The sequence below is a fragment of the Diorhabda carinulata genome, chromosome X, assembly GCF_026250575.1.
Source record: "Diorhabda carinulata isolate Delta chromosome X, icDioCari1.1, whole genome shotgun sequence".
Lineage (NCBI taxonomy): Eukaryota > Metazoa > Arthropoda > Insecta > Coleoptera > Chrysomelidae > Diorhabda > Diorhabda carinulata.
In genome coordinates, this window is record NC_079472.1 from 62,726,294 (window position 1) to 62,749,312 (window position 23,019).

The window sequence follows — 23,019 nt, forward strand, 5'->3', positions numbered from 1 at the left end:
AATAGCCCCGTACTCACTGATAATCTGTCAAAATGGCTGCCGTAATGAATGGGTTAAAATTGTAAATTTTATAAGGAGCAGAGGACTAAATCACCGACAATCAGGCAATTTTTACAAGATTTGAACGAAAAGTTTTCTGAAGTTCGTTGGCTCGGTCGAGGAGTAGTTTAAGAAAGATTTTTTGCATTACGTGACCCTATTCATGTTAGAAAAAGCCGAACCAATCGATTATGACCATGACTGGTGGATTGATTGTGCTTTTTTGTTAGAAATTAATAAAAACTTGACTAATCTGAATATGAAGTTACAGGGTGAAAATCTGATTGTCACTCAAATGTATTCATATATTCAATCCTTCGAAACAAAGTCAAGGCTGTGGGAAAATCAAATAAAAAATCAAACTTTGGACCATTTCCATCATTTAAAATCGTTTGGCACAGTGAACCAAAAAAAATGGACAAAATTTGATTACGGAATTCAACATTCGTTTTGAAGACTTTCACAAAATGAATGAAATGGAATTCATTTCACAAGCACCAGTTCATTTGCGAATGGAGTTGTTAGATCTTCAATAGGACAGTATTTTGATAAAAGAAATTTAATGACATTATAATCGATAAATCGTAAATTCAACTTTCAATATAAATTTTGGGTAATAATATAGAACGTTGAACAACTGCTGATGAATGGTGACTCATTTAAAAATCTGCCTTTTTAAGGTTAAAACGGACGACATTCAATTCACCATTCTCGCAACCTGAACATTGTAGTTTGCACGATTCCAAACGGTGCTTTACCAAAAATACGATTTAATTTAGAATGCGCGCGTTATTAATCAGAAAATAAATTAGTAGCGAAATGCAACAGCCGCGTGAGTGTAGGGCGTAATGCGTTTCTAATGTAAATTTTACGTAGCGACCAACGAAACACCGACCATAAATATTCGCTAACTAACCGCTTCATTCTTTTGGCTTACCTGGCAACTAGCGGCCATTCTCTTCGCTCTTACGTCGTGATTAATTTCCTGTCTGGCATTGTGTTAGTTAACAAATCTCATATCTATATTCGTAACAGAATCGTTTTAATTGCTCGACTTGGATTTATAAATTTACACTAATTAACACTAGACAAAATAATGAGTGTCTCATTTAGTTGTTTACAAAAATGTAGGTTAAAATGAAAAATGATATTAAGAAGAAAAATAATAGCAAGAAATAATAATAAAGAACAAAAAAAATGAGTTGAATCGAGGTGATAACACAAAACAAACATATTTAGAAACAAACAACGCCATGAAAGAAGCCGCATTCGATGCAATAGAAGAAATAGAAGAATCGATAATAAAATGGAGAAACAAATTGAATGATCATCGCAACGATAATGGAGAAGAAGAAATAAGATATGGCTAATCACAAAAACAGAGAAAGAACAACAAAAATACAGAATGAAAAGGAAAAAGCGAAGAGCTTGACTATAAAAGAGAAAAATGATCAATGACAAACGAGATGCTAAAATTTTTAACAACAAATAGGAGGAGTAGGTTGTATAGAATCCTGGGAAGTAACCAAGGCATTGACTACAAATACTTAGAAAAGATAAAGCTCATATACTCCCGAAACTTCCTCATGGAAAATAGTGAGGGATTTATAAACATGGAAAATATAAATATGGGCGATCCGGAGGAAAATCAAATCTCAATAACTTTAGAAGAAGTCCGTAAAACAGTAAAATCACTTAAAAATGTGAAAGCGCCGGGCCAGAAGGAATCGTATCGGAATCAATCAAATACGGATCCGAAAATGTACTATGAAACATGTTCTGGAAAAAAAAAATATTCCGAAAGAAAAGCAACAATGATTCATAACATCCCTTTTTGAAAAAAAAAAAGAAACGTGAGAACTATCGTGGGATATGCGTCATTAATGGGAAGACTATATGGAATAAAACGTTGAAAGAGAATTAAGAACAAATACAACGAAAAATGGGGGAAAACCAGGCAGGAATCTCAGTAAGGTCGATGTACAATCACATGTACAAAATTCAAGAGCTCCTAGAAAAAGAAAGAAAGATTAAAAATGTGGAGAGCTACGAGAAATCTATATAACTCAAACTCAGTTACTGTAGAAAAATTAGCAATAGTTTTTTAACAACTAAAGAACTTCTACGGGGATTATCTACTCTATTCAAAACTTTCATGGCATTAGAATTGAAAAAAAATAACGAAATGCGGACGACCAAGTAATCTTAGCGCAGGATGAGAAAGATATGATGGATATGGTAAAGGAAGAGTATGAGATAGCAGAACTTGAAATAAAATTTGAATGAACAGAATATCTAGTAATGACGGATCAAATAGTGAATAACGAAGCTAAAATAACCTGAAAGCCGTTTTTAATAACCGTAACGGGTTTTGGGTCTTTCAGAATATCCAAAACAGGACGTGGACGATCAAATCACGTCGTGACCATTGTAAAAGAACCACAACGCGTTCTGAGCATATAATATTTGCCATTAAAGGTGAGTCGTCACACGAATTATTTGAGGTTAAATTGAAATGAAACAACTATCTAACCTAACCAAGATTAGATGGTACTTGATGTTCCATTTCAATTTTAATTCACATAATTCGTGTAGCGTCTCTGCCAAAACAGCTACACCGGATCCTGACAAATAACAAACGGTCAGATTGCGCTGTGTCTCTTTAATAACGGCGATATTAAACTGGCCATTGGCCGTTTCCGGTCTAAGGTCTGTAGATCAATATAAATAAGCAAAAACTTTTTCGAGGTTGAAAATCTAGATAGGTTAGGTTAGGTTAAGTTAGGTTATGTTAGGTTAGGTTAGGTTAAGTTAGGTTAGGATAGGAAATTCTAGTATGTTATACAGTTTGTTACGCCGAAAAAGAAGATATATATATATATATATATATATATATATATATATATATATATATATATATATATATATATATATATATTGTGCGCGGAAATTATTCCTTCACATACTTTTTCGAGGTTAAAAATTTAGATAGGTTATGTTAGGTTAGGTTAAATTAGGTTAGGTCAAAATATTGAGTGACTTTTGCGAGATATTCGTGATTCATACATTGTTATGGAAAAACTAGATCTCATTATCGTATTATGGGAAATTTCTATTCAATATACATCATTTATATTCAAATAGAATTAAATCATTTATTGAAAAAATGTTACGAATGTATCCAATAGAAATTAATGATTATTTGTACGTGTAAATAAATGATTATTGTTAGAAATTGATTAGTGTCATTACATTAGTCGGAACTAATTATATTTAATGTTGGAGAAGATTGGGGGCGGGGGGAGGTGTGTTAAGAGATAGACTAAATTTTTAACAGACCCCCTTCCTGCCGCTAATCCTCTCCCACATCAAGTATTTGCAAAATATCTATTATCCAAGATAGTGTATATTCTCCAATGTTGGTTCAAACCTTAAAAACTATGTGAAAGAATGTTTTCCGCGCCCAACATATGCTGAGAAAGAAGATTTCGAATTTCAAAAAATCTTCATTGTTCACAAACTTTTATTCACGAATAATTTGACCTTTAATACACCATACACTTGCACAGCTCACAATTAACTACCGACTGTGCACCGGAAACCCTTCTAGAAGTACCTACCTAATGATTTTATAAAAAAATATTTAGAATTACGTATAATACAATATTTGCGTTCATCATTTTCTCAGTATTATTCAATTTAGTATCCAGTTTTATAAAGGATGAATTTTTTTAGTAAAGTTGCTGTTTATCTATACCTTCAAATGATTCACTGATTCTGAAAATTGAATATACGGACCTGGACAAGTTATTTACCATTCAGTTCGCAGTTTGGCGTCTCAGTCTCCAGTAAAGTTGATATTTTCGGTATTTGATAACGGCATTCTTTGAATTTATAATTATTTTTATTATTTATTTCTGGAATTAATTGTCTTTACTTTTATTTATTGTCGTTAGTTTTTTCAGCAACCATTTCATCATATTTCTTCTTTATCATTTCATTTCATACTTCCTCATTAATTATAATTTCTCCAGTTTCCCCCTTGCTGATTAGTACAATTGCTTTTAATTCTTTGACCTTAATAAACCTTTTACTAAATCAAAAACTTGAAAATTCAGAAACATCGATTTGGTAATCATGTGTTTTTTTCTTTATATCTTTAATTGTTAGTATGGAATCAACTCTGGATATTCCTTTGTTGGAATTCATATAATTTTTTTCCTACTATATGATATGCTTCACTTTCCAAACGTATGTTTTCAAACTATGTATTCAGTCGACTTTTTTCATAAGCTCCTCTGTAATTTTGATCTCCTTTTTGTGTATTATTCCCAATTTAAAGAAAACTATAGCTCAATTAATACTCTGAATTTTGCTCCAAATAAATGATAATGGAATGCAATGAATTTATAAATGCAGATGTTAAATACATTTCTTAGTTATATATCACAAATTTTTCATTGTGAGATTGTGGTAACTGATATGGTCTCAATCTATTAAAAAGAATATATACCTTATATCTGCAAATATTCACTGAAATCTTCGCACGAATATATTCGGCAAGTATTGCCTCGTTTCTCTGGAAATTACCTTCCGATAGAGTGGAGACACATTCGAAAAGTCATTCGGAACATTCATGTGTATTCCATTTAACTCTATTTACGATATTACGACGAAATTTAAAAATTTAAACGAGCACTTGGAATTACGCTCACTAGATTTCAGAATCGGAATAAATTTTTTGATTTATTTGCATTAATTTTGTTCGTTTACTTAGAAATCAAAAGATATTGAAAGTTTTTAAATAAAATTGACAGCAAAAAGAAATCAATATATTGAGTCTAAAAGTTTTATTGGAGTTTCTCTTTCGAGGAATACTCAAATTATCCTGTTTAATATTGGTTCACCTATTAGCTAGGGGAGCGAAAGAAAATGCGTTATTGCCATAGAAAATTTTACAGTTACCATCACTCCAGATAGTTTTTAATGTGACTGTATAGTAGCAAATGTTGATTGATAATTGGTATGTTCAAGCTATTAACCTGTACAGTTTGTACAGTTTACTGATTTTTAGTCCCAACCGCTTTTCTTGGTGAGTTTATACCAACTACCAAGAACCAAAAGAAAGTCATAAATAAAAAAATGGGATTATTTTTCAATATATTTCCTCTTTTCATCATCGCTAATGAATCTTTTACACTTTAAGTCTGCCTGCAGCTTCGAAAAACAAAAAATTACCAGATCGGGGTCATATGGTGGATGTTCAATCTCTATAAAGCTACATTTGTGTACTTGGAAAGCTGAGCAGTGTGGACTACAGCATTTTCAACTACGCAACTACTTTAGTAAGTCAGAGTAATATGCCGCGTTCACAGTTGTATTTGATTCGTTAGTAGACAATTGACCTTTACGTCTTTTGGAACGGATTCTTCTTTTCGATGCCACTTCATGGAATCTTTTTTAGATCTCTTTTCGGATCATAGTAGCCGTCGGTCAACAAAAGTTGCCCGATTAACACCAGTCAGACAGGTCCTCTCCGTTGGGTGCAACCACTAGAAAATAGCGGCCAAGTTTTTCTACATTATTTGGGAAGCAACAGCAAGGTATTGATTTTGTATTTTTTTCGTTAGTAGGCTATTAAAAGGACACTCTCGCAATACCCAAAGTATTGTAGCCATCACTTTTTTGATGCTTTTCGTGACCTTTACTTCTTTTGGAACGGGTTCTACTTTTCGATGCCAATTCATAGAATCTTTTTTGGATCTCTTTCCGGATCGTAGTGCTCGTCGGTCCAGATTAATTCCAATGCATTCTGCATTTTTTTGCTACAGATGATGCCCGATTAACACCAGTCAGACCAGTCCTCTCCGTTGGGTGCAACCACGAGAAAATAGCGGCCAAGTTTTTCTACATTATTTGGGAAGCAACAGCAAGGTATTGATTTTGTATTTTTTTCGTTAGTAGGCTATTAAAAGGACACTCTCGCAATACCCAAAGTATTGTAGCCATCACTTTTTTGATGCTCTTCGTGACCTTTACTTCTTTTGGAACGGGTTCTACTTTTCGATGCCAATTCATAGAATCTTTTTTGGATCTCTTTCCGGATCGTAGTGCTCGTCGGTCCAGATTAATTCCAATGCATTCTGCATTTTTTTGCTACAGATGATGTCCGATTAACACCAGTCAGACCAGTCCTCTCCGTTGGGTGCAACCACGAGAAAATAGCGGCCAAGTTTTTCTACATTATTTGGGAAGCAACAGCAAGGTATTGATTTTGTATTTTTTTCGTTAGTAGGCTATTAAAAGGACACTCTCGCAATACCCAAAGTATTGTAGCCATCACTTTTTTGATGCTTTTCGTGACCTTTACTTCTTTTGGAACGGGTTCTACTTTTCGATGCCAATTCATAGAATCTTTTTTGGATCTCTTTCCGGATCGTAGTGCTCGTCGGTCCAGATTAATTCCAATGCATTCTGCATTTTTTTGCTACAGATGATGCCCGATTAACACCAGTCAGACAGGTCCTCTCCGTTGGGTGCAACCACGAGAAATAGCGGCCAAGTTTGTCTACATTATTTGGGAAGCAACAGCAAGGTATTGATTTTGTATTTTTTTCGTTAGTAGGCTATTAAAAGGACACTCTCGCAATACCCAAAGTATTGTAGCCATCACTTTTTTGATGCTTTTCGTGACCTTTACTTCTTTTGGAACGGGTTCTACTTTTCGATGCCAATTCATAGAATCTTTTTTGGATCTCTTTCCGGATCGTAGTGCTCGTCGGTCCAGATTAATTCCAATGCATTCTGCATTTTTTTGCTACAGATGATGTCCGATTAACACCAGTCAGACCAGTCCTCTCCGTTGGGTGCAACCACGAGAAAATAGCGGCCAAGTTTCTCTACAGTATTTGGGAAGCAACAGCAAGGTATTGATTTTGTATTTTTTTCGTTAGTAGGCTATTAAGAGGACACTCTCGCAATACCCAAAGTATTGTAGCCATCACTTTTTTGATGCTCTTCGTGACCTTTACTTCTTTTGGAACGGGTTCTACTTTTCGATTCCAAAACCATAGAATCTTTTTTGGATCTCTTTCCGGATCGTAGTGCTCGTCGGTCCAGATTAATTCCAATGCATTCTGCATTTTTTTGCTACAGATGATGTCCGATTAACACCAGTCAGACAGGTTCTCTCCGTTGGGTGCAACCACGAGAAAATAGCGGCCAAGTTTTTCTACATTATTTGGGAAGCAACAGCAAGGTATTGATTTTGTATTTTTTTCGTTAGTAGGCTATTAAAAGGACACTCTCGCAATACCCAAAGTATTGTAGCCATCACTTTTTTGATGCTTTTCGTGACCTTTACTTCTTTTGGAACGGGTTCTACTTTTCGATTCCAAAACCATAGAATCTTTTTTGGATCTCTTTCCGGATCGTAGTGCTCGTCGGTCCAGATTAATTCCAATGCATTCTGCATTTTTTTGCTACAGATGATGCCCGATTAACACCAGTCAGACAGGTCCTCTCCGTTGGGTGCAACCACGAGAAATAGCGGCCAAGTTTGTCTACATTATTTGGGAAGCAACAGCAAGGTATTGATTTTGTATTTTTTTCGTTAGTAGGCTATTAAAAGGACACTCTCGCAATACCCAAAGTATTGTAGCCATCACTTTTTTGATGCTTTTCGTGACCTTTACTTCTTTTGGAACGGGTTCTACTTTTCGATGCCAATTCATAAAATCTTTTTTGGATCTCTTTCCGGATCGTAGTGCTCGTCGGTCCAGATTAATTCCAATGCATTCTGCATTTTTTTGCTACAGATGATGCCCGATTAACACCAGTCAGACAGGTCCTCTCCGTTGGGTGCAACCACGAGAAATAGCGGCCAAGTTTGTCTACATTATTTGGGAAGCAACAGCAAGGTATTGATTTTGTATTTTTTTCGTTAGTAGGCTATTAAAAGGACACTCTCGCAATACCCAAAGTATTGTAGCCATCACTTTTTTGATGCTTTTCGTGACCTTTACTTCTTTTGGAACGGGTTCTACTTTTCGATGCCAATTCATAGAATCTTTTTTGGATCTCTTTCCGGATCGTAGTGCTCGTCGGTCCAGATTAATTCCAATGCATTCTGCATTTTTTTGCTACAGATGATGCCCGATTAACACCAGTCAGACAGGTCCTCTCCGTTGGGTGCAACCACGAGAAATAGCGGCCAAGTTTGTCTACATTATTTGGGAAGCAACAGCAAGGTATTGATTTTGTATTTTTTTCGTTAGTAGGCTATTAAAAGGACACTCTCGCAATACCCAAAGTATTGTAGCCATCACTTTTTTGATGCTTTTCGTGACCTTTACTTCTTTTGGAACGGGTTCTACTTTTCGATGCCAATTCATAGAATCTTTTTTGGATCTCTTTCCGGATCGTAGTGCTCGTCGGTCCAGATTAATTCCAATGCATTCTGCATTTTTTTGCTACAGATGATGCCCGATTAACACCAGTCAGACAGGTCCTCTCCGTTGGGTGCAACCACGAGAAATAGCGGCCAAGTTTGTCTACATTATTTGGGAAGCAACAGCAAGGTATTGATTTTGTATTTTTTTCGTTAGTAGGCTATTAAAAGGACACTCTCGCAATACCCAAAGTATTGTAGCCATCACTTTTTTGATGCTTTTCGTGACCTTTACTTCTTTTGGAACGGGTTCTACTTTTCGATTCCAAAACCATAGAATCTTTTTTGGATCTCTTTCCGGATCGTAGTGCTCGTCGGTCCAGATTAATTCCAATGCATTCTGCATTTTTTTGCTACAGATGATGCCCGATTAACACCAGTCAGACAGGTTCTCTCCGTTGGGTGCAACCACGAGAAAATAGCGGCCAAGTTTTTCTACATTATTTGGGAAGCAACAGCAAGGTATTGATTTTGTATTTTTTTCGTTAGTAGGCTATTAAAAGGACACTCTCGCAATACCCAAAGTATTGTAGCCATCACTTTTTTGATGCTCTTCGTGACCTTTACTTCTTTTGGAACGGGTTCTACTTTTCGATTCCAAAACCATAGAATCTTTTTTGGATCTCTTTCCGGATCGTAGTGCTCGTCGGTCCAGATTAATTCCAATGCATTCTGCATTTTTTTGCTACAGATGATGCCCGATTAACACCAGTCAGACAGGTCCTCTCCGTTGGGTGCAACCACGAGAAATAGCGGCCAAGTTTGTCTACATTATTTGGGAAGCAACAGCAAGGTATTGATTTTGTATTTTTTTCGTTAGTAGGCTATTAAAAGGACACTCTCGCAATACCCAAAGTATTGTAGCCATCACTTTTTTGATGCTTTTCGTGACCTTTACTTCTTTTGGAACGGGTTCTACTTTTCGATTCCAAAACCATAGAATCTTTTTTGGATCTCTTTCCGGATCGTAGTGCTCGTCGGTCCAGATTAATTCCAATGCATTCTGCATTTTTTTGCTACAGATGATGCCCGATTAACACCAGTCAGACAGGTTCTCTCCGTTGGGTGCAACCACGAGAAAATAGCGGCCAAGTTTTTCTACATTATTTGGGAAGCAACAGCAAGGTATTGATTTTGTATTTTTTTCGTTAGTAGGCTATTAAAAGGACACTCTCGCAATACCCAAAGTATTGTAGCCATCACTTTTTTGATGCTCTTCGTGACCTTTACTTCTTTTGGAACGGGTTCTACTTTTCGATTCCAAAACCATAGAATCTTTTTTGGATCTCTTTCCGGATCGTAGTGCTCGTCGGTCCAGATTAATTCCAATGCATTCTGCATTTTTTTGCTACAGATGATGCCCGATTAACACCAGTCAGACCAGTCCTCTCCGTTGGGTGCAACCACGAGAAAATAGCGGCCAAGTTTTTCTACATTATTTGGGAAGCAACAGCAAGGTATTGATTTTGTATTTTTTTCGTTAGTAGGCTATTAAAAGGACACTCTCGCAATACCCAAAGTATTGTAGCCATCACTTTTTTGATGCTTTTCGTGACCTTTACTTCTTTTGGAACGGGTTCTACTTTTCGATTCCAAAACCATAGAATCTTTTTTGGATCTCTTTCCGGATCGTAGTGCTCGTCGGTCCAGATTAATTCCAATGCATTCTGCATTTTTTTGCTACAGATGATGCCCGATTAACACCAGTCAGACAGGTTCTCTCCGTTGGGTGCAACCACGAGAAAATAGCGGCCAAGTTTTTCTACATTATTTGGGAAGCAACAGCAAGGTATTGATTTTGTATTTTTTTCGTTAGTAGGCTATTAAAAGGACACTCTCGCAATACCCAAAGTATTGTAGCCATCACTTTTTTGATGCTCTTCGTGACCTTTACTTCTTTTGGAACGGGTTCTACTTTTCGATGCCAATTCATAGAATCTTTTTTGGATCTCTTTCTGGATCGTAGTGCTCGTCGGTCCAGATTAATTCCAATGCATTCTGCATTTTTTTGCTACAGATGATGCCCGATTAACACCAGTCAGACAGGTCCTCTCCGTTGGGTGCAACCACGAGAAAATAGCGGCCAAGTTTGTCCACAATATTTGGGAAGTAACAGCAAGGTCTTAACGAGATGCTAGCTCAGCAGAATCGTCTTCATACGTTTCGATAGTACGTTGTTATAATATTAACTGTGTAAATAAGTAATTTTTCTAGTAATTTCGACAACTAATTGGTATTTGAATTATTAATAAACATTTGTAATAAAACACTCTGTATCTTAATAACTATATAAAACACTCTGTATAGTCGAAATTAAAAAATTGATAAAATCCTTTGTGGTTTTGCAACTTGTTTTAAAAAATGTATCAACAATTTCTAAGATATAATTCAATGTCTACTGTTAATGTAAATTAGGTCGTTTTTCATTTAAATTACTTTATCGTACGAAGGTGTTCTGCAACAATGGTCACTAAAAGGATAACAGGATAACGGCGACACTACAATGGCCCGCGGTGATATTCCGCATCACAAAAGTGTTTATGATGGCGCCTACTCGACGGTCATCGTCATAGCAACGAAAAGACGCGTCGTCATACGTGTATCACCTATGCGGGTCGAAAGTTGTTTGGTAGTTATTGTAATAAATATTCCTAAACTGCACTCGAGAGTTTAAGTTAATCTTTAAAACATACAATTCATAAATAAGCAGTTTTTTAGCGTAAAATAACTTTTTATCGATATTTCCTTACACCTAAATGCCATAATTTCGGAGCTCTAGCTACATTTGCTGATGTAGTAAAATATTTTTTCTACGCTTATGTCTGTAAACGTCAAAAATCGCACTGACAATGACATTTAGCAATGACAGGCACGTAATGAGATCTCACAACATTCACGTTCTTTTCGAAAAGAAAACTTAAACTTCTTAGTTTAATTGAATTGCAGTCAAATTTTCATTTACATAAGACTTTATTTGATCTATTTACACAAATTTAGTCTATTAAAAAACATAAAAACTTTTAGCATTAGCGAAATATATTTAGGATTGAAAGAGTGATGCCCCTAAATGTAGGCAGCACATTATGCAGTTTCTTTAAAAATAGGACACGTTATCTTAAGTAGCATGCTATGAAAATAAATGTCATGTCATTTATATTGTTAATTTCTTGAAAAAAATATGATTGTATCCGAACATTTTATCTACGAATATGTCTGATGGTAGTGAAAGTGATGAAATTATGAGAACTCCATCCGAGATTTTAGAAAAACTCACACATAATTTTTCTACCGCTAAAATCCAAAGAAATTTACGAAATTACCTATCAAAAATCTATGGATTTTCGGAGAATACTTCCTTTATTTCTCAATTACAGACATGGAAAATGCATCCAACGAGGATTGTTACATGACCAGTATCTATGATTACTTGAAAAATTTGATTGTAACATTTTTCCATAATTAAGTCTGCAAAATCTTCACATTTATCAAGATCGTCATCTGACAACTCATGTACCAACGTTACTTTGTATGGATGGAATTTATTATCACGTATCACCATCAAATAATCCAAAACATCCACGACTCTACCAAACTCTCATTGCACTTGATATAACAGTTTCTTTCATGTGGCTTCCATCACACACTGTAATTGCTGGAAACTAATCTTCAGATCGCCAAAGAAGCCACGAAGAATCCTCTCAAAGTCCCGAATCAGTTTGAATAGGAGAGAAGTTGTGACAATAAGAAGACTTCGCATCGACCATACAAAACATGCTCACGGGTTATTTGATGTCGTCAGAAAGTCTGTCAAAGTTGTCACGTTCCTGTTAAGCACATCCTCATTGACTACAGAGAATATTCTACCGCATATCAACAGTTTGATATGGAAACCAACCTCAAGGAGACACTTAACTTGAAAGCCACCAAGCTGTATGTGAAAATATACATAATTTACGTATTTTGTAACAGTCCTTTATTTAACTTATGTATCATATGATTGTTTTTGAGTGCCAATGAAATAAAAAGAAAAAATCCGTATCAATCAAGAAAGGATTTCGTTGAAACGAGCAGAAGTCATTCGGTGCAGTTATTCACGACCGTAAATAGTTGTGTTCTCTTTGCCGGACATCCAGCGTACACCTCCGGTCATGTCTCCTCAACGGTTTTAATCATAGTTGGAGAAGTCGTAAGGGGAGATTTGCGACAAGAAGAACGAGACAGAAGTCTGTGGAACGTTTTAGATTGCTTTGTTGCCAACACAATTTTTGCTTATATTATATAAAATATAAAAAGAGAAAAAATAAAAAATGACCTATTTATATATTATTATATAATAAATATTCATTCATATTTTGATTGAATTTTTTGCTTCATTAGTCCTACACATTTCAGGAATTTACTGGTTCCAGCACTTTCTAGTTTTATTTACGTGGTTGAGGTAGGAAATCAAAATTTTCTAGCTCTTTCTACAGTTTTCTACAGTCTTTCACCAAACAACTGCTCCAGCTAGACCGGACTTCTAAGCGGACACTGCCATCTGAGACATCATCTTAACACCATGGGCATCACGGATGATCCGGAGTTCCGTTTGTGCATGGAGGATACACGTGGAGGACACACGACATCAAAGGGTTCAAGCCAAAGCGCCTGATCGACTTCACAAAGGACATCGGAGTTTGGTAACGTCAAGTGGGGCACGACGGAGCTATCTGAAGGTCTATGTGCTCATCGGTTTCACAACTATGAATTATGAGAAGGTACTGGTAAATCAACTACTGTATTGGAACTTGATTATTAACACGTTGACTGCCAACTACGAGATAACTCGTCCGGTATTTACTTGCCATTTTTGTGCAGCTACGATTAAACTCAGAATATATGAGTGCTAATATTGATAGATGGCTTCTGCGAAAAGAACAGAAAATCAATGCTGGAATGCATGAACAAAAAATTTAGAAAAAACGAACAAAAAATATAATTATAAAAATTGTTTGAGGAAAGAAATCTTCCACACAAAGGGCTGGCTTTTCTTCCTTTCTCTACGTTTTTTGGGCACATATACGTTTTATCCGAAACTGGTTGAATCTCTTCTCCAATCAACGCGACGACGAATTCTTCTTCGAACTTGATCAGTTCTATTTTAGAATTTTTGAAAAATTTTGTGAGCATTGTGTATATATATCTCTATAATATGTAATGAAATCTTTTTGAGGCATCTAATAGTCTTTCTTAGATTTGCGTAGTACTCAATTTCATTTTGAGTCAATGGTCTTTTCTTATCCATATTGGATTCTTGATAATTTAATTATAATAATAATTATAAAACAAAACACTCAAGAAAGACGTAATGTAATGCATTCGACAATATCTGAGATACTATGGAAGCGATAGGTCGAATCGTGTCTGCGTACGATTTAACTCGTAGTTGATTTATGTTACGTAAATCAAATGTTATGTAAGTTAATTAACGTAACACCTTTTTTAAAAAAAAAACGAATTTTTATTCTTTTCATGATAGCTATGCACTACAATTTGAGTTTTTAATAATAATAATTAAATCAAATTGTCATTTCAAACGGAATTCTGAACCTTACCGTGGCAGTCAACGTGTTAATTTCTATTCTTACTTGAAGAAATAACTTACGTTGGAAAGATGATGAGTGCTATGTTGTATTTTTCCTTCACTTAAATTTAAAAAACTCGGTGCACGATAGTTGTTGTTTTCAAAACTTAACCTAACTTTCGATTTATTCAAATTCAAACAGTGGCTGATAAAATCAAAACGTTGTCAAAAGTAAGGAAAGTATGTAATATGAGACGTTTTTATTATTGTACATTAAAGGGGTAATAATTTAATTGATTCAAATAGTTTTATACGATAGAACGATAGAACGCTGTGTATACATTTTACTTTAAAATGTTTAGTTTATTTGAACTAATAATTATTTCTTGGAAGTAATAAAAACTAAACTTTTTTTATTTTCGAAATGGAGATAGTGTGGGCTCCTAATAAAAGGCTGACTCATACTCGTATTAGAGGATCCAAAATGAAATTATTGTTATTATTCTGCTGAAAGTAACAAATATAAGAATTAAAACTGTTATAATACGAAAATCTTTTTTTTTCTTGATTTTTCTCGCACTTTGGTAAACAAATTGTGTGCCTTCATCCTCGCCGCAATCCTCGTGGCACCACATAAAACAAGCCCACTTTTCACCTCAAGTATCTTCGGAAAATTTTACCTAGCACTGTTCCTAAAGACTTTGGTTTTTCATTTTTGTTTTTATTTTTGTTTCTTCCAAGTTTTTCTTATATAGAGTAAATGTTAGTAAACTAGGTTTGACTTTCCTTTTATTAGAATTTCCACCATAATTTGAAGAGGTTGATGGTATTGGACAAGCCTCTTTTGGAGAGACGACCCAATCACATTTATCAGACTTGATCTTGGTAGAATATGATAATGTAATCTGTAAAGGCAAGTTTTGTTCTTCTTCCAAAAAGTCGGTGTCCTCAATACATTTTAATTGCAAGGAGAGAGACCTGTCTGTCTTTAGGAATTGATCCAAGCTTCCATGGTTGCAGCCCCATTATAAGCTTTCCCAAATAGTGAGCAAATGTTGTTGTGTGTGTTTCAGGGGTTGCTTTTTAAAATAAGTCTCTATGTCTTGAGGTTTTTGATAGTAGCAAGTAGCTGCATCTTATGAGTAGCATAAGGCGTTAAGCACACAATTGAAACATAATTCTCTCTGGCCATGTCTATGATAGCTGATTTTTTCAATGAATGAAAGAGAGAAGAGAAAAATGCTTTTTTGTCAAAAAATTGTTACAATTTGTAGACAAAAGCTTATAAAAACTAAAAAACAAACATAAAAATAACCTGTTGCATGATCTTTAACTGAATTTACCATCGCCGAAGATAAAAAAAGTGAACAGTCACTAACTTTCCTACGAACAAACACCATTCCAAACAAATATTTGCTCAATTATTTCTAAAAAAGATATAAATCTTCGGAGGTAATCTAGGAATTTAATTTGAAAAAAAAATATTTTTGATTTGTCTACCTGATTCTAAATTCACAAAAGAGAACGCACCCCTCCTCATCTGTTATTCGTGAGGTAGAAATCAAAAGAGCGAGTGCCTTCATTAATAGCCCCATCAACATTCACAAAGATTTAAAGATATAGAGAGCGGAACGAAAAAGTGGAAATCAGTGTCAGCAGACCATGAACCAATTGAATTTATTGCTTTCACATATGCTTTTAAAAGCTTTCCGTTAAACAAATCCAATCAGAAATTCCATAAGAATGCGTGATTGTGGGAGGACGATATTTATCATAACGAACCATATTTTTGCATGCCATGAAAATATTTTACCAAAGTAATCATCTTATAACGGTTATTAAACTAGAAAGTCGTTAAAATATAATAAGATTAATTGTAGGCCTCGATAAATCAAAAACGAGTAATTAGACTCGATTAACAAACACGTACCACTAGAAAAAATATAACAAACCCTGTATCTATAACATTCATTCTTGCAAAAACATGGGATATTTCATTTGGAATATCTCCTTTGGATTCAAAGTTTTCACATGCAAGAGTTCCGACGTGGTTATGAATGAATAGTCATCAGAAAGTATAAAGTTCGAACTAAATTCTGGATATTGTTGGAGTTCAATATCACCAAGTCCTTCGATACTATTCCGCAGTATGTGGGTCTTGTTATAATCCGCTTTCAGTTACTAAACCTGGATATTTCTCCTCAACTGTCTACTATATACTTCGGTATTGATGGCTCTATAATCTTGAATGATTTCGAAGTACAATAAATCTTCATAATACCACCAGACACAGGCAAACTTACCATTCGATTCGACCTCTATTTGCAAGGGGTTCTAGTAATTATCTTTTATCTTACCGCTGATTTTCCGCGTCTAATAAAACCTCTATTCGACATTTCGTTTAAATAGATTTCACCTAATGAATTCAAATAGCGATTTATGGGATCTTTGGGTCCAAGGAAGTCCAATAATTCCAGATCGTCGAATTAGAGGATTATGTAGGCCATCATTCTAATACATTGTTATTAATGATTTATTGAGATCTTGCCTTGCAGACTACGCCCTTACATTAGAGATTCTTTGATTCTTGAAGTTTGTGGCAAGAAATATTATGAAAACATAACCGTCATCAGTTTATATCCACATCTTCTATATTAAAAAAATTTGATGATTTCCATTCCGAGTCTATCCTCAATATCTCAGATTCTATTCAAGATAGAGACTTCGTTTTGGTTTAAGAACAATCGCTGAAACACCTTCTTTCTTTTGAGTTTTTGAACACTTGAATCGGTTGAGTTGGAGAGGAGCTAGGCGCGGACATTCAATGTGGAGTTATGGATTTTTGTAGGTTTTTGGCAATTTTTCTACATTCAAAGATCTATATCTCAGGTTCTAATATAGCTACAGAGTTCGTTTTAACATCTAATTTCACTGTCAGTCAAGTTCTCTTCATTGGCAAAAGTAGACCAATTTCTGTCAGAAACCAGCAAGTTTTCAGCAGTGAGGAAGAAGTTAATTTCTCTTTGGCATATTTTCATATGTGTACTCCACCGATAGCAGTGAAATATAATCTCTGGAACATCCATGTCCAGAGAGTGCCTGTGTAAAGTAGAAATTCATTTCCGCCGCGTTTCCTCTGAACAACTCAGGTAAGTTTGATTGAGTGTTCTCGTTGAATTATTTGTGTTTTCCCAACCCAGTTGCCATCCAAGCATAAGGGTATTTCGTGTCGTAGTTTTGTCTGTTCCTAATTGCTTTTTATTCAAAAAAACTTTCTTTATTTTATTGTCCTTCTTCACCACACCACTATTTCCGTATTTTCTCTACTTGTGGCACACTAACAAATATTTTATTTGGTGTAGTTATTGTCGTATTTGTACATTTTGGTAAAATAAAATATTTATTTCGAATATTTTAAGCAAACATTTCAAAAAATTGGTATAACAGCAACGGCTAAATAATAATAAATTCGACGTGAAACTGAATCTTTAATCAGGCGATAGGCGCTGATGACGTAGCTTACCGGCCGAGCCGCTACAAGAAATACGAGTTAAGCAACGTAAATCCCGCAAACCATGAGCTGTTTACTGGTCATTGTATACTTAAAGATGACAGTGAAACAAATTGTCTCTGAGTGTCCAAGCTACGTCATCGGCTTGGAGTAAAATCGAACTTTCATTTGAATTTAAATTCAGCATGTGAAGCATGATCCCTTAAAGTTCGAAAACTCAACTTTAAGAATGTAAAAGGGAGTTTTATATGTTATTCAAATGGAAAACTAAAATATAAATAGCGATCACTTAAGAGTTGAGCCGCAGGGCTCATCTTTGGTGAAGATTTTTTTTATATCAAATAGAAACATTTGAGACGAGAAAAGTTGAATTTTTTTCAGAAGACATCACCTAATTCAAAAGATTGTGAGTTGTCCATTAGTAATTCTGAAATTAATTTATTTGTCCCAAACCTTCTAAAAAAAATGAAAACACCGTTTCTTTGTTATTCAATGTGTAATATTGAATGGCATGTTATTCGTTACACGTCCTATTGAAGCCGTAGAAAAAATATAGTATATAACTGGCATGGAATGGTAATTTCCCAATCGTATGATTTGCAATTTCATACTCGTGGGAAACGTCTCTGTAGATCAATACAATTTTTTTTATTTCGGAATAATATTTATACAAACTCAAGTTATGAATTGAACCTGACCTAAATTTGATACGTATAGTCAACTAATAGTTTAGGAAACTTATTATTACCGCAATAAAATTGTTTACAAAGTGAACTAGTCATATCTTAATATACCTAATTGGGTACCTTCATGAAAATACAGCGGTAAATAAAAATTTCATTTAATGAATTGGTTTGTTTACCCAGCAGTCTTTTAATATCATCTAATATTTGTCAAACTTGACTCGTAAATATTCGAAGACGCGGTTATTTGAAGTTTTTCTAATAGTTCATTAGTTTCTATTCAGAAAAGTGTTGTAGATCAAGAAAACTGTGATTTCATCTTTATTTTATTTTCATTGTATGAAAGAAAATTTATTAGATTAGATTAGATTCTCTAAGCAATTTTTGAATTATTAAATTTCCTTCCAAAACAATTTACTGTTTTCGGTATTTAAAACAATATATAGTATAGAAGTTTATCGTCTCATAAAGTAAATGAAAACGATATTTTAGAAGATGCATTTGAAGCTATAGGCTCCTTTTTGGAAACAATACTTCTAAATACCTAGTAGTTTTTTTTGAAATGTTACTTGAGTTGAATAATTTTTTATTTATGGAATATCTAAGGGGGGTCAATACAAGCTTAAACCCAAGTTTGTGAGGTTGTCGCCATTGGAAAAACGTATGAAAACACGTTTTTCGCGATATCTCCGAACCTATTAATCTTGTAAAAAATTTTTGATGGCATATTTTGTAGCAAATCGCCTTGTCCACAATTATTTTTATGTGACTTTTTGTCATAAATCCAAAATTTAAAAAGTTATGATCAAGAAAGTGAAAAAATTTCCTTATTTTGCGTAGTAACTTTTTTCTATCGATTTTTTTTACAAAAAAATATATCAATAAATATCAATTTTGTAGAGGATCTCTTCACGAAGATTTTCTTCTGTATTTTTTTTAAATTTTCTTCCTAGTCCAGACTGTGACTAAGAATCTAATTCAACGTCGAATGTTAAGGTTTGGGGAATGGCAAAAGTTAAAGTTGGAGGCAATTCTTCTTCAAAATCATTTTCTTCTAGTAATTTTGTTATTTTCGTAATGTTGGTACAGGTTTCTTCAGAACAATGCAGAAGTCTGTTTTGCTACAACCACACATGCTTCCATAATTTCCTTTACATCTGCAGAAAATCAATTTCATAAGATCGGGGGTGCTGGAGGCTTCAAAATTTGGTTTGGAATCCAAATATTTCAATACTTTTTCCAACCCCAAACCCCAAGGATTATAGTATTTTCTGTATCAATTTTTTGATACTGTCTTGAAGAATCGTTTGTATCTCATAGCGTCTAAAGAATTGTCTTTGGTGCTACTGTATAAAGCACATATGGGCAACCACCGGCCCGCGGGCCGGATCCGGCTCCGTGTAAGATATGATCCGGCCCGCGAGACAATTTGGAAACCCAATTAAAAAAATATTACACTAAACTAAGTACTTATACTTAGTACTAGTACATATACTTATACTGGTACATATCTTTAAAAGAAAACACTTGTTTGTGGTTTTTATCTTATCCGGCACCGGATATGATATGAATAGACTATAAGAATGTGGAGTCATCAATAGACTAATGAATCCCATAGCCTACACAAGTTTCCTTGTGTTTCCTTAGTTTACTCACGGGAGTGACGGTGAGGCGGCAAACATCAAAACCTTCGATGTTTGCTGCTTCACTCTTTGATAATCACCGCCACTCGGCTTGCTCGATCAAATTCTTTGAAGTTTACCGCCTCACGGGCTACACATCAAAAGATTTTATTTATTGCTTCTCGATTATTCTAAACTAGTTTATTCCAGATTATTCCTTCATTTTGTCTATATAAGCGGGTAGATGGCCCGAAAGTTATTTCAGTTCTATTTGAGCTACCGAGGTGAAAACTCAGACAAGCGATATCCTAGCGAACGGCTAGAGCCGTCAACTTGCTTTGTGAATTTGTGTGCATCTTGAGTGGTTACTAACTATAGTTTGTTATTAAGTTTATTGAACGAAAAGTAAAAAAAAATGATGTCTGGTGGAAAGAAACGAAAAGTAGATACAGAGGGTCGCCAGTTTCAAGAAAAATGGACTGAAGAATTCTTTTTTATCTTGCACAATGGTAAGCCTATTTGTTTGCTTTGTAATGAATCCATTTCAGTAATGAAAGAATTCAATATAAAGAAGCATTACTCAACTAAGCATGCTACACAGCACTCACTGACAGGACAATTAAGAACAGACAAAATCCAGAAGCTTAGAGCAAATATTGAAAAACAGCAACAAATGCTCAAAATTGGTTGGCAAAGGCATTAAAACCATTTGCCGAAGGAGAGTTTATCAAGGAGTGTATGTTAGAAGTTTGCGGTGTTTTGTGTCCTGAAAAGAAAAATGAATTTGAAAAAATTAGTTTGTCAAGACGAACTGTTGTTCGACGTATAGAAATGATGGCTAATGATATAAAAACAACATTGACTGACTGACCGTATGGCTGGTTTTGAATCATTTTCCATAGCATTAGACGAGAGCACCGATTTGTCTGACACAGCTCAACTGGCTATATTTATTCGAGGTATTGGTAAGGAGGAATTGCTAGCTTTACAGCCGCTAAAAGCAACCACTACAGGAGAGGATATTTTTAATGAAGTTCAAAAGGTATTCACAAGTTTTGGCCTGCCATGGTCAAAATTAATTGGAGTATGCACTGATGGTGCACCTTCTATGGTCGGCTTACGAAAAGGTTTCATCGGATTTTGAATGAAAAAGCAACAGAATTAAATGTGCAAAAAGATGATTTGATAGTCCTTCATTGCATTATCCACCAACAGAACTTGTGTTCTAAGTCCATTCGACTCCACAATGTTATGAATGTGGTAGTAAAAACCATCAATTTTATTCGATCCCTAGGGCTTAACCATCGTCAGTTCAAGACGTTTTTGGATGAAATATCAGCTGAATATAACGACGTAACATATTATTGTCAAGTCAGATGGATGAGCAAAGGAAAAATGTTGAAACGGTTTTACGAGCTTAGAAATGAGATAGCAGATTTTATGAAAATAAAAGATAAGCCACTATCTGAATTGAGTGACCCAAAATGGATATGTGATTTAGCATTTCTGGTCGATCTTACAGGCTATTTGAATGATTTAAATTTGAAACTTCAAAAACAAGGACAGTTAGTAAATGATTTGTACAGCCATTTGAAAGCGTTTCAGATCAAACTACGCTTTTGGGGAGTCACAGATGCAGTCTGGTAACAGTTACCATTTCAACACGCTCTCTGCGTATGAAAATATTGCTTATGCTCAATATGCTGAAGAACTCAAGTTACTGTCGGAACAATTTTCGAACGGATTTAGCGACTTCAAAAACATGGAAGAATGTTTCAATTTATTTGCTACTCCTACAAAATGTAATGTACAAAATGCTCCAATACACTTACAAATGGAGTTAATCGAGATTCAAGAAAACTCACTCCTAAAATCCAAATTTGAAGACGTAGAGTTGTGCGATTTCTACAAAAAATACCTAGAAGAAGACAATTTTCCGCAGCTTAGAAAATTCGCAAGAAGATTGATTTCTGCGTTTGGCAGTACTTATAAATGCGAACAGTTCTTTTCATTGATGAAAGTTAATAAATCAACACATCGTACAAGACTGACTGACGATAATTTTGAAAATTCTTTACGTCTTTGTATCAGTGGAATTCATCCAAATATCGATGGATTAGTTTCCCAAATTCAAGCTCAAGTGTCTCATTGATTTCAGTGTATTTAACTTTTGTAGTTTGTAACAATTGCAAATGTAACTATTTAATTATAATGTTGTACCATTTTTTAAAATTTCATTTTGTTATTTTAATAAATACAATAATCACATTGTCAATATACACATACATGTCAATAATAAATACATAATATTTCATGTCTAATATCTATCGCAAAAAAATATTATCACTACTTTAAAATGCACTAAGTACTTTTAAACGCGGCCCGCGAACGTTTTGCACGCTAAAGTTTGGCCCTCAGCATGTCAAAGGTTGCCCATACCTGGTATAAAGCAACGAAAAAACGTTCGCCAACTAGACTGAGCAAAGGTGAATCTATTTTCTTATTTAGGAATAGCCCCAGCTGGGATGTTTTTCCAGAATTTCTTTGAATTTTAGTTTGCCCATATTATAGGCTGCTGATGTAGCACAACTAAATGAATAAAATGAGGAAGAAGAAAAAGCTGAACCTTCGAAGATAAAAATAATAATAATAGTTGTAGAAGGCAGATATTCATTTATCCTCAAACGGTAACTCGGATATTTTCTACGTGTTTAACATTCTTGAAAATGTACACCCCCTCAAATTGGGGCTGAAAAAATATGGAAATATTTGGATGCCAATCCAAACTTCGAAGCCTCCAACACCCCTCAATCTTTGAAATGAATTTTCTGCACAGGTAAAGGAAATTGTAAAAGCATGTGCGGTTGCAGGAAAGCGGGCCTCCATTACTGTGGAGAAACTTGTATCAACATTATGGAAATGACAAAATTAATAACAACGTTTTAAATGAATGAAATTTAAAAAAGTATGGAGGAAAATCTTCGTGAAGAGACCCTCTACAAAATTGATCTAACATAATTTTTTGTAAAAATCGATAGAAAAAAAGTTTCTACACAAAATAAGGGAATTTTTTCACTTTTTTGCTCATAACTTTTTAAATTTTCGATTTATGACAAAAAGTTACATAAACATAATTGTGGAAAAAGCGATTT